The following is a 12,842-nucleotide window of genomic DNA, read 5'->3' as shown; positions in this document are numbered from 1 at the left end:
TGATTTCCACATTACAGATAGTCCCTAGTCATCTATGTGACTTAGCACGCATCACTTTACCTCCCTGGAACCCAGCTTCCTCATCTATATAATGAGGCCAGTTCAGTCATGCACCCCATAATGACATTTTGGTCAACAACAGACCACTTTTATGATAGTAATCCCCTAAGATTATAATGGAGCTGAAAAATTTCTATCGTCATGGTGATGCTGGTATAAAGAAATGTACTGTGCTGCCAGCCAAAAATATAGGTTAGTACATAATACTTGATAATGATGATAAGCAACTGTGTTACTGGTTTATGTGTTTACTGTACTATACTTTTCATCATTATTTTAGCGTGTACTCCTACTACTTATTTTTTAAAAAGATAACTGCAAAAGAGCCTCAGGCAGGTACTTCAGGAGGTGTTCCAGAAGAGGGCTTTTTTTTATAAGGGATGACAGCTCCATGCATGTTATTGCCCCTGAAGATCTTCCAGTGGAATAAGACATGAAAGTGAAAGATAGTGATAGTCATGATCCTGACCCTGTGTACTCCTAGGTTGATGTGTGTATTTGTGTTTTAGTTTTTAACAACAAAAAAAAAGTTTAAAAAGTAAACCAAAAAACCCTTTGAAAATGGAAAAAAAGCTTAAAAAATAAGGATATAAAGAAATTTTTCCTTTTTTGTGAGACAGAGTCTGGTTCTGTTGCCCAGGCTAGAGTGCAGTGGTGCAATCTCGGCCCACTGCAACCTCCACCTCCCGGGTTCAAGCGATTCTCATGCCTCAGCCTCCAGAGTAGCTGGGATTACAGGCGTGTGCCACCATGCTCAGCTAATTTTTTGTATTTTTAATAGAGACAGGGTTTCACTATGTTTGCTAGGCTGGTATGGAACTCCTGGCCTCCAGTGATCCGCCCACCTCAGCCTCCCAAAGTGTTGGGATTACAGGCATGAGGTACCCCACCAAGCCAGAAAATATTTTTGTACAGCTGTATAATGTGTTTGTGTTTTAAACTAAGTATTATTAGCAGAGTCAAAATGTTTTTAAAAAAGTAAAAGTAGATAAAGTTTAAAAGTTACAGTAAGCAAAGGTTCATGTATTATTAAAAAAGAATTTTGTAAATTTAGCGTCTCCTAAGTGTACAGTGTTTATAAAGCCCACAGTAGTGTTTAGTCATGCCCTAGGCTTTCACATTCACTCACCACTCACTCACTGATTCACCCAGAGCAACTTCCAGTCCCACAAACTCCATTCATGGTAAATGCCCCATACAGATGTATCATATTTTGTTTTTCATATTGCCTTTTAGTTGTTTGTTTGTTTGTTTTTGTTTAGACAGAGTCTATCTCTGTTGCCCAGGCTGGAGTGCAGTGACGCAATTATAACTCACTGTAGCTTCGCATTCCTGGGCTCAAGTGATCCTCCTATCTCAGCCTTCCAAGTAGCCAAGACTACAGGTACATGCCACCATGCCCAGCTAAGTTGTTTTTTTTTTTTTTAATTATGTTTTGTAGAGACACAGTCCCACTATGTTGTCCAGGCTGGCCTCAAACTCCTGGCCTCAAGCTATCTTCCCACCTTGGCCTCCCAAAGTGCTAGGATGGCAGGTGTGGGCCACCACGCCCGGCCAATATACCGTCTTTTAACTGGACCTTTTCTATGTTTATATGTGTTTAGGCACACAAATACTTACCATTGTGTTACAATTGCCTACAGTATTCAGTACAGTAACATGCTATACAGGCTTGTAGCTTAACAGCAATAGGCTATATGTTATACAGCCTCAGTATGAAGCAGTCTATACAATCTAGGTTTGTGTCAGTACACTCTACGATGTTCATGATGAAATTGTCTAACAATGCATTTCTCAGATAATTTCTTTGCATGATTGTATATTAAGGCCCCTCCCAACTTTTAGCATGCTCAGTTATTCTCTGAGAGTAACATTTCTCTTGATCTCTGAGTCCTCTATCTTGCAAACCTAACAGATGTGATGTCTATTCTCTAATACAGAGTCATTTTTTGTGACTGCTCTTAACTATCAACCCTTTTGAGAGTTTATATCATACAGTCTCCACGACTATCTAATGAGAAAGCAGCATAACAAAATGCTTTTTGCAACTAATTTCAGAAACACGGGAGAGGATCCACCAAAGTACCTATATTATGCAGCTCTGATATTGTCACAGTACTTTGCTAATCAAACATGAGCAGGGAAGGAGAGGGCCCACCTGCCCCGCACTAGGAATGTCAATCACCATCAGGTGATGGTCAGGCAGTTATTAAACTGTCTCTCTAAAATAAGAATTAGTCTCAGCCAGTGCCAGGGAAAAGCAGTCCCCCAATAGAAAAACCTAAGGCCAGGCACAGTGGCTTACGCCTGTAATCCCAGCACTTTGGAAGACTGAGGCAGGTGGATCACCTGAGGTCAGGAGTTCGAGACCAGCCTGGCCAACATGGTGAAACACCGTCTCCACTAAAAATACAAAATTAGCCAGGTGTGGTGGTGCATGCCTGTAATCCCAGCTACTTGGGAGGCTGAGGCAGGAGAATCACTTGAACCCAGGAGGTAGAGGTTCCAGTGAGCCAAGATTGCGCCATTTCTCTGCAGCCTGTGCAACAAGAGCGAAACTCCATCTCAAAAAAAAAAAAAAAAAGAAAAGGAAAAGAAAAAAGAAAAACCTGAAACTATTGATCAGCTTTCCAATAAGATCTCAGGAGTTGGGTGAGTGGGCTCAAGCATGTGCACTAAGGCAAAATGGTAGCGTTTAACTGATATATGTAACCTTACAGGAACACTTGACTGGTAAGAGGAAAAAAAGCCTCAAGAGAACATGCATACAACTCCAGTAAATGCCTGTGCATATGCCCCCACAACAAGCACTAGCAGGCCACTGTGCATGAGGACAGCCCATCCCAAGGGAAGAATCAGGAGAAGTAACACAAGACCCTTGAAGCATGCCAAACTCTAAGGGAAAGTCAACCTGTGCACTTGATCTTTCAAGTTGCCTGCTTGGCCCTCTTCCAACTGCACTTTACTTCCTTTCATTTGTGAACCCCCAAGTATCTGAGACAGGTCTCAGTTAATTTAGAAAGTTTATTTTGCCAAGGTTGAGGGTGTGTGCCCATTACACAGCCTCAGGAGGTCCTGACGACATGTGCCCAAGGGGGTCAGAGCACAGTTTGGTTTTTATACATTTTAGGGAGACATGAGACATCAATCCACATATGTAAGATGAATATTGGTTCTATCCAGAAAAGGCGGGACAACTCAACGCAAAGGCGGGACTACTTGAAGTGGGAGGAGGCTTCCAGGTCATAGGTAGATAAGAGAAAATTGTATGCTTTTGAGTTTCTGATTAGCCTTTCCAAAGCAGGCAATCAGATGCATTTATCTCAGTGAGTAGAGGGGTGACTTTGAATAGAATGGGAGGCAGGTTGGCCCTAAGCAGTTTCCAGCTTGACTTTTCCCTTTAGCTTAGTGATTTGGGGGTCCCCAAGATTCATTTTCCTTTCACACATTCCTGTTCTAAAGCTTTTTAATAAACCTTCACTTCTGCTCTAAAACTTGCCTCCATCTCTCACTCTGTCTTATGGCCCTCGGTCAAATTCTTTCTTCTGAGGAGGCAAGAATTGAGGTGATTGCAGACCTGTGCAGATTCACTGCCACTAACAGTATCTGAAGTACCACACTTCAGTTCTACAGTGTAAGATATTGTGCATTTATCTATCATTTGTCATTGATGTGAATGAGTTTTCAAGAACATTTCCTTAGCAGAGATTGGGAGTTATAGGGAACCAAAGAAAACATTATGATACTGATGTGGACATACCACTGAAGGAGACCAAAGTAAAAACAAGGTGAACAAGCTTGATCAGCCTCTTAATAGTTCTCATATTTCTCAGGGCAGGATGGACTGTACAGCACCCCCCACCCCCCACTTCCTTGCATTTTCCATGATAAAGAATCTGTATCTGTTTTAACTCCGGAACTTGTATTGAAGGAAGTGGTTTTAACTCAGGAACTTGTATTGAAGGAAGTGGTATTATTCGCACTAGAACTAATGTTTGAAGGAGGCTACAAAATTTCCCATCCTAAAGCGGTTTAAGGATAAGTTAGTTTTGTTTTAGTCTGGGATTGTTTAAAAGAAATCTGCAAAAAGCCTGGGAGTGGGGATGCCTGTGGGCAGTTCTTCCAGCGCAGTGTTCCTTTGTTTCCTGATTGCAGGGAGCATTGAGTCATCATCTGACAGGCATAAATAATACTTGAGAAACATATCCTGTCTTTGAAAATAGATTCCATGAATTCTTCAAGTTGTGTTTTTGTATTTTTTTTTTTTTTTTTTTTTGAGAAGGAGTCTCGCTCTGTCACCCAGGCTGGAGTGCAGTGGCGCGATCTTGGCTCACTGCAAGCTCCGCCTCCCGGGTTCACGCCATTCTCCTGCCTCAGCCTCCCGAGTAGCTGGGACTACAGGCTCCCGCCACCACGCCCGGCTAATTTTTTGTATTTTTAGTGGAGATGGGGTTTCACCGTGTTAGCCAGGATAGTCTCGATCTCCTGACCTTGTGATCCACCCGCCTTGGCCTCCCAAAGTGCTGGGATTACAGGTGTGAGCCACTGCGCCCAGCCTGCATTTCTACATTTTACATTTTATACTTTATCCTTTGTCATCTATGAATAGTAAATAAACGTTTGAACAAAAAAGTGAGTAAATAAATGAACAGGTAAATTAAAGCATTTTCTTTATTTCCACCTAACTAAGTACATCAATTTTACTGTTTTACTCATCTGTGTAACAAATGTGAAAAATACACAGGAAAGGGTTTTTTTCCAGCATAAGCAATTCTTCAACTTTTATGTCCATAAGAATCACTCAGTAAACTTACTAAATGTGACGATTCATGAGCTCCCTACCTAAAGATTCTGATTTAATAGATCAGCACGTTGGGAGGCCGAGGCGGGCGGATCACGAGGTCAAGAGATCGAGACAATCCTGGCTAACACAGTGAAACCCCGTCTCTACTAAAAATACAAAAAATTAGCCAGGCGTGATGGTGGGAGCCTGTAGTCCCAGCTACTCGGGAGGCTGAGGCAGGAGAATGGCGTGAACCCGGGAGGCGAAGCTTGCAGTGAGCCAAGATCGCCCCACTGCACTCCAGCCTGGGCAACAGAGTGAGACTCCGTCTCAACAACAACAACAAAAAAATAGACCAGGCATAAACACACAGGAATGTAAATGGTAATATCATACACACAAACCACACCCCCATCCCCCACAGCAGCTGTGGCAAGACCCACCCAAGCGGAGAGTCTGAGCTCAGACACACCTAGCTCTGCCCGCACATGATGGTCCTTCCCTAACCACCCTGGTAGCTGAAGACAAAGGGCATATACTCTTGGGAGTTCTAGGGCCCTACCCACTGCCTGACCCTCCCTATACTACCACAGCTGATGTTCTCTTGAAAGCACCACCTTCTGGCAGGAGGCCAACCAGCACAAATATAGTGCATTAAACAACCAAAACTAAGGACCCTCATAGAGCCCATTTTGTCCCTGCCACCTCCACCAGAACAGGTGCTGATATCCACAGCTGAGAGAACTGCAGATGGTGTACATCATAGGACTCTGTGCAGACAACCGCCAGTACCAGCCCGGAGCCTGGCAGACCTGCTAGGTGACTAGATCCAGAAAAGAGATAACAATCTCTACAGCTCAGCTCTCAGAAAGCCACATTCCTAGGAAAGCCAGGAGAGTACTACATCAAGGGAACAGCTGTGGGACAAAAGAATCAGAACAGCAGCCTTGAGCCCTAGACCTTCCCTCTGACAGAGCCTACCCAAATGAGAAGGAACCACAAAAACAATTCTGGTAATATGACAAGACAAGGTTCTTTAACAGCCCCCTAAAAAAATCACACTAGCTCACCAGCAATGGATCCAAACCAAGAAGAAATCCCTGATTTACCTGAAAAATAATCCAGAAGGTCAGTTGTTAAGCTAATCAAGGAAGCACCAGAGAAAAGTGAAGTCTAATTTAAGGAAATCAAAAAATGATACAAGAAATGAGGGAAGAAATCTTCAGTGAAATAGCATAAATAAAAAACAATTAAAGCTTCAGGAAATATTGACACTCTTAGAGACATGCAAAATGTTCTGAAAAGTCTCAACAATAGAATCAAACAAGCAGAAGAAAGAGCTTCAGAGCTTGAAGACAAGGTTTTTGAATTAACTCAATCCAACAAAATCAAAGAAAAAGGAATAAGATAAATGAAAAAAGCCTCCAAGAAGTTTGGGACTATGTTAAATGACCAAACCTAAGAATAACAGCATTCCTGAGGAAGAAGAGAAATCTAAAAGTTTGGAAAACATCTTTGGGGGATTAATCAAGGAAAATTTCCCCAGCCTAGCTAGAGATCTAGACATCCAAAAACAAGAGGGACAAAGAACACCCGGGAAATTCACCACAAAAAAATCATCACCTGGGTATATTGTCATCAGGTTACCTAAAGTTAAGGCAAAGGAAATATCAAGAGCTGTGAGGCAAAAGCATCAGGTAACCAAGGAAAACCTGTCAGATTAACAGCAGATTTCTCAGCAGAAACCTTACAAGCTAGATTGGAGCCCTATCTTAAGCCTCCTTAAACAAAACAATTATGAGCCAACAATTTTGTATTCAGCGAAACTAAGCTTCATAAATGAAGGAAAGATAACAGTCTTTTTCAGACAAATGCTGAGAGAATTTGCTACTACCAAGCCATCACTACAAGAACTGCTAAAAGGAGCTCTAAATCTTGAAACAAATCTTGGAAACACATCAAAACAGAACCTCTTTGAAGCATAAATCTCACAGAACCTACAAAACAAAAATACAATTAAAAAAAAATAAGGTATATGGGCAACAAATAGCATGATGAATGGAGTACTACCTCACATCTCAATACTAACATTGAATGTAAATAGCCTAAATGTTCCACTTAAAACATACACAACGGCAAAATGTATAAGAATTCACCAACCAAACTCTCTGCTGCATTCAAGGGACTCATCTAACATATAAGGACTCAAATAAACCTAAGGTAAAAGAGTGGAAAAAGACATTCCATGCAGATGGACACCAAAAGCAAGCAGGAGTAGCTATTCTTATATCAGACAAAACAAACCTTAAAGCAACAGCAGTTAAAAAGAACAAAGAGGGACGTTATATAATGATAAAAGACCTTGTCCAACAGGAAAATATCACAATCCTAAATACATATACACCTAACACCGAAGATCCCAAATTTATAAAACAGTTACTACTAGACCTAAGAAATGAGACAGACACCAACACAATAATAGTGAGGGACTTTAATATTGCACTGACAGCACTGAATATGTCATCAAGACAGAAAGTCAATAAAGAAACAATGGATTTAAAGTATACCCTGGAACAAATAGACTTAACAGATATTTACAGGATATTTTACACAACAACCATAGAATATACATTCTATAATCAGCAGAAGGAAATTTCTCCAAGATAGACCATATGATAGGCTACAAAACCAGCCTCAATAAATTTTTTAAAAATTAAAACTACATCAAGTACTCAGACCACAATAGCATAAAACTGGAAATCAACTCCAAAGGAACCTTCAAAACCATGTAAATACATGGAAATTAAATAACCTGCTTTTGCATGATTATTGCATCAACAATGAAATCAAGATGGAAATTAAAAAATTATTCGAACTGAACATCAATAGTGACATAACCTATGTAAACCTCTGGGATACAGCAAAGGTAGTGCTAAGAAGAAAGTTCCTAGCCCTAAATACCTACAATGAAAAGTGTGAAAGAGCACAAATAGACAATCTAAGGTCACATCTCAAGGAACCAGAGAAACAAGAACCAACCAAACCCAAACCCACCAGAAAAAAAGAAATAACCAAGATCAGAGCAGAACCAGGTGAAATTGAAACAAACAAACAAAATACAAAAGATAAAGGAAACAAAAAGCTGATTCTTTGAAAAGATAAAAAACTGATAGATCATTACCAAGATTAATCAAAAAGAGAGAAAATCCAAATAAGCTCAATTAGAAACAAAAGGGAAGATATTAAAACTGAGGCCACAGATATAACCCTGAATGAACACCTATACATGCATAAACTAGAAAACCTGGAGGAGACGAATAAATTCCTGAAAAGTTACAACCCTTCTAGCTTAAATCAGGAAGAATTAGATACCCTGAACAGACCAATAACAAGCAGTGAGTTTGAAATAGTAATAAAAAAATTACCAACAAAAAAAAAAAGTCCAGGACCAGATGAATTCAGAGTTTAATTCTATCAGACATTCAAAGAAGAATTTGTACCAATCCTATTAACACTATTCCACAAGATAGAGAAAGGGAATCCTCCCCAAATAATTCTATGAAGCCAGTATCACCCTAATACCAAACCAGGAAAGGACAAAACCAAAAAAGAAAACTACAGACCAATATCCCTGATGAACACACATGCAAAAATTCTTTAAAAAAATACTAGCTAACTGAATCCAGCAACATATCAAAAAGATAAACCACCATGATAAATTGGGTTTCATAACAGGGATGCAGGGAAGGTTTAACATATGCAAGTCACTAAATGTGATACACCACATAAACAGAATTATAAACAAAAATCACATGATCATCTCAATAAATACAGAAAAAGCATTTGACAAAATTCAGCATCTCTTTATGATTAAAATTTTCAGCAAAATCGGCATACAAGAGACATATCTCAATATAATAAAAGCCATCTATGACAAACCCACAGCAAACATAATACTGAATGGGGAAACGTTGATAGCATTCCCTTTGAGAACTGAAACAAAACAAGGATGCCCACTCTCACCACTTCTGTTCAACATAGTACTGGAAGACCTAGCCAGAGCAATTAGACAAGAGGAAGGAATAAAGGGCATCCAAATCAGTAAAGAGGAAGTCAAACTGTCACTGTTTGCTGTTGATTTGATTGTATACCTAGAAAACCCTAAAGATTCATTCAAAAAGCTGCTAGAACTAATAAAAGAATTCAGCAAAGTTTCAGGATACCAAATTAATTTACACAAATCAGTAGCTGTCCTATACATCAACAGCAACAAAGCTGAGAATCAAATCAATAACTCAACTCTTTTTACAATAGCTGCAAAAATAAAATGAATACTTAGGAATATACCTAACCAAGGACGTGAAAGATCTATACAAGGAAAACTACAAAAAGCTACTGAAAGAAATCATACAGGACACAACGAAATGGAAACTCATCCCATACTCATGGATGGGTAAAATCAATATTGTGAAAATGGCCATACTGCCAAAAGCAATCTACAAATTCAGGCAATTCTCATCAAAATACCACGATCATTCATCACGGAACTAGACAAAACAATCCTAAAATGTATATGGAACCAAAAAAGAGCCCTCATAGCCAAAGCAAGACTAAGCAAAAAGAACAAATCTGAAGGCATCACACTACCTGATTTCAGACTATACTATAGGGCCATAGCCACTATAACAGCATGGTACTGGTATAAAAAGAGGTCCACAGACCAGTGGAACAGAATAGAGAACCCAGAAATAAAGCCAAATACTTACAGCCAACTGATCTTTGACAAAGCAAACAAAAACATAAAGTGGGGAAAGAACACCCTATTCAACCAGTGGTGCTGGTATAATTGGCAAGCCACATGTAGGAGAATGAAACTGGATCCTCATCTCTCACCTTATATAAAAATCAACTTAAGATGGATTAAGGACTTAAATCTAAGACGTGAAACTATAAAAATTCTAGAAGATGACATTGGAAAAACCCTTCTAGAGATTGGCTTAGGCAAGGATTTTATGACCAAGAACCCATAACCAAATGCAATAAAAACAAGGATAAATAGATGGGACTAGCTGGGATTTAATTTAACTGAAGAGCTTTTGCACAGCAAAAGGAACAGTCAGCAGAGTAAACAGACAACCCACAGAGTTGAAGAAATCTTCACAATCTGTACATCCAACAAAGGACTAATATCCAGAATCTACAAGGAACTCTAACAAATCAGCAAGAAAAAAACAATCCCTCAAAAAGGGGGCTAAGGATATGAGTAGACAATTCTCAAAAGAAGATATACAAATGACCAACAAGCACATAAAAAATGCTCAACATCACTAATGATCAGGGAAATGCAAATTAAAACCACAATGCAATACCAACTTACTCCTACAAGAATGGCCATAATCCAAAAATTAAAAAATAATGAATATTGTCATGGATGCATTGAAAAGGGAACATTTCTACACTGCTGGTAGGAATGTAAACCAGTACAACCACTGTGGAAAATGGTGTGAAGATTCCTTAAAGAACTATAAGTAGAACTACCATTTCATCCAGCAATCCCACTACTGGGTATCTCCCAGAGGAAAAAGAGTCATTATATGAAAGACACTTGTGCATGTATGTTTATAGCAGCACAATTTGCAATTGCAAAACTGTGGAACCAACCAAAATACCCATCAATCAACAAGTGGATAAAGAAACTGTGGTAAATATATATGATGAAATTTGTCATAAAATGAATTTATGACATAAAATGAATGTCATAAAAATGAATGAATTAGTGGCATTCACAGCAACCTTGTTGGGATTGGAGACTACTACTCTAAGTGAAGTAACTCCAGCAATGGAAACCCAAACATTGTATGTTCCAGATACCCCCTGTTTCCCTAAAAACCTATGGAAATAAAAAATTTCTTTAAAAACATACTGTTTTTACCTTTGAATTAAACAAAAGGAAAAAGGTATATAAGGTTTTAAAATGCCCGCAATGCAAGAACAAAGTGGGAGGACTAACACTACCCAACCTCAAAGCTTACTAGGAAGCTAAAGTAATCAAGACAGTTTAGTACTGACTAAAGACTAGACAAATAAATCAATGGGAAAGAATAGAGAGTCCAGAAATAGGCCCATATAAATATAGTCAACTGATCTTTGACAAAGGAGTAAAGGCAATACAATGGACCAAAGAGTAATTTTCAACAAATGTTGCTGAAGCAGTTGGGCATCCACATGCAGAAAGAAAAAAAACGAATCTAGACACAGACCTTACACCCTTTACAAAAATTAACTCTAAATGCATCATAGACCTAAATGTAAAGTACAAAATTATAAAACTCTCAGAAGACAATATAGGAGACTTTGATGATGTTAAGTATGGCAATAACTTTTTATATATTGTACCGAAGGCACAATTCATGAAAGAAATTATTAATAAGTTAGACCTCATTAAAATTAAAAACTTCTGCTCCGCAAAAGACAATGTTAAGAGACTATGAAGACAAGCCATAGACTGAGAGGAATATTTGCAAAAGACACATCTGATAACGCTGTTAACCAAAAAACACAAAAGACTCATTAAATTCAACAAAAAGAAAGAAAAGAAAGAACACAATTAAAAATGGGCCAAAGACCTTAACAGACACCTCACTAAAGAAAATATACAGATGTTAAATAGCATCTGAAAAGATGCTTTACCCCCGCTGTCACCAGGGAAATGCGAATTATAACAACAATAAAATATCACTACACACCTATTCGAATGTCAAAAATATAGAACACTGACAACAACAAAGGCTGGAGAGGATATGGATCAACAGGAGCTCTCCTTCATTGCTAGTGGGAATATAAAATGGTACAGCTACTTTGGAAAGCAGTCTGGTGGTTTCCAACAAAATTAAGTATATGGTTACTAGACAATCAATAATCACACCCATTATTACTTGCCCAAAGAAGTTGAAAACTTATGCCCACACAAAATACTGCACACAAATGTTTGTTGAAGCTTTATTCATCATTGCCAAAACTTGGAAGCAATCAAGAGGTTTTTAAAAAGGTGAATGGATAAAAAGATGGTATATTCAGACAATAAAATATTATTCTGCACTAAAAGAAAACAAGTTATCAAGCCATGAAAACACAGAGGAATCTTAAAAGCATATTACTAAGTGAAAAAAGCCAATGTGAAAAGGGTACATTGTGTGATTCCTACTACATGACATTCTGGGAAAGAGAAAATTACAGAGACAGTAAAAAGATCAGTGGTTGCTAGGGGATTGAGGCGGAGAGGGAGAGACGAATAGGCAGAGCACAGAGGATTTTTAGGAAAGTTCAACTATTCTGTATGATACTACAATGGTAGAAACATCATGATATATTTGTTCAAACCCATGGAATGTACAATACCAAGAGGGAACTCTAATGTCAACTACACATTTTGGAAGATAATGATGTGTCAATGTAGGTTCACCAATTGTAACAAACATATCACTCTGATAGGGGATGTTGATAATGTGGAAGGTGATGCACGTGTAGAGGACAGAGGGTATATGGGAAGTCTCTATACCTACCACCCAATTTTCTGTGAGCCTAAAACTTCTCTAAAAATAGTCTATTAAAAATGCATGGAATATAATACCTTATTTACAGATATGCAATGTTGTAGTAATCCTGTTTTTTTATTTTCTATATTTCTGATGCTTTGACACGGTGGGGGCTTTGCTGACCCTGAAGAAACTGGCCCTCCCAGGGCTAGCTAGTTGCTAGAGACAGTAAAAGACTTTCCTGTGAGTGTACTTTTCATAAGCAAACCAACCAATCCAGAGCCCACCATCACCTCCTTTATATGGCCCCCATAGGGCTCTTTCATTCAGGGTCACCATTCCCCTGCCCTAATCACACCAGGGCCTACCAGACAACTAGAGACAACCCCTATACCCTTGAGCCAGCTGAAATTATTCAAATTAGTCAACGTTAAACCTATTCACCCTGCCTCACCTGTTTCTTT

Source organism: Pongo pygmaeus, chromosome 1 (genome assembly GCF_028885625.2).
Source record: "Pongo pygmaeus isolate AG05252 chromosome 1, NHGRI_mPonPyg2-v2.0_pri, whole genome shotgun sequence".
Lineage (NCBI taxonomy): Eukaryota > Metazoa > Chordata > Mammalia > Primates > Hominidae > Pongo > Pongo pygmaeus.
This window is presented reverse-complemented; position numbering follows the sequence as displayed.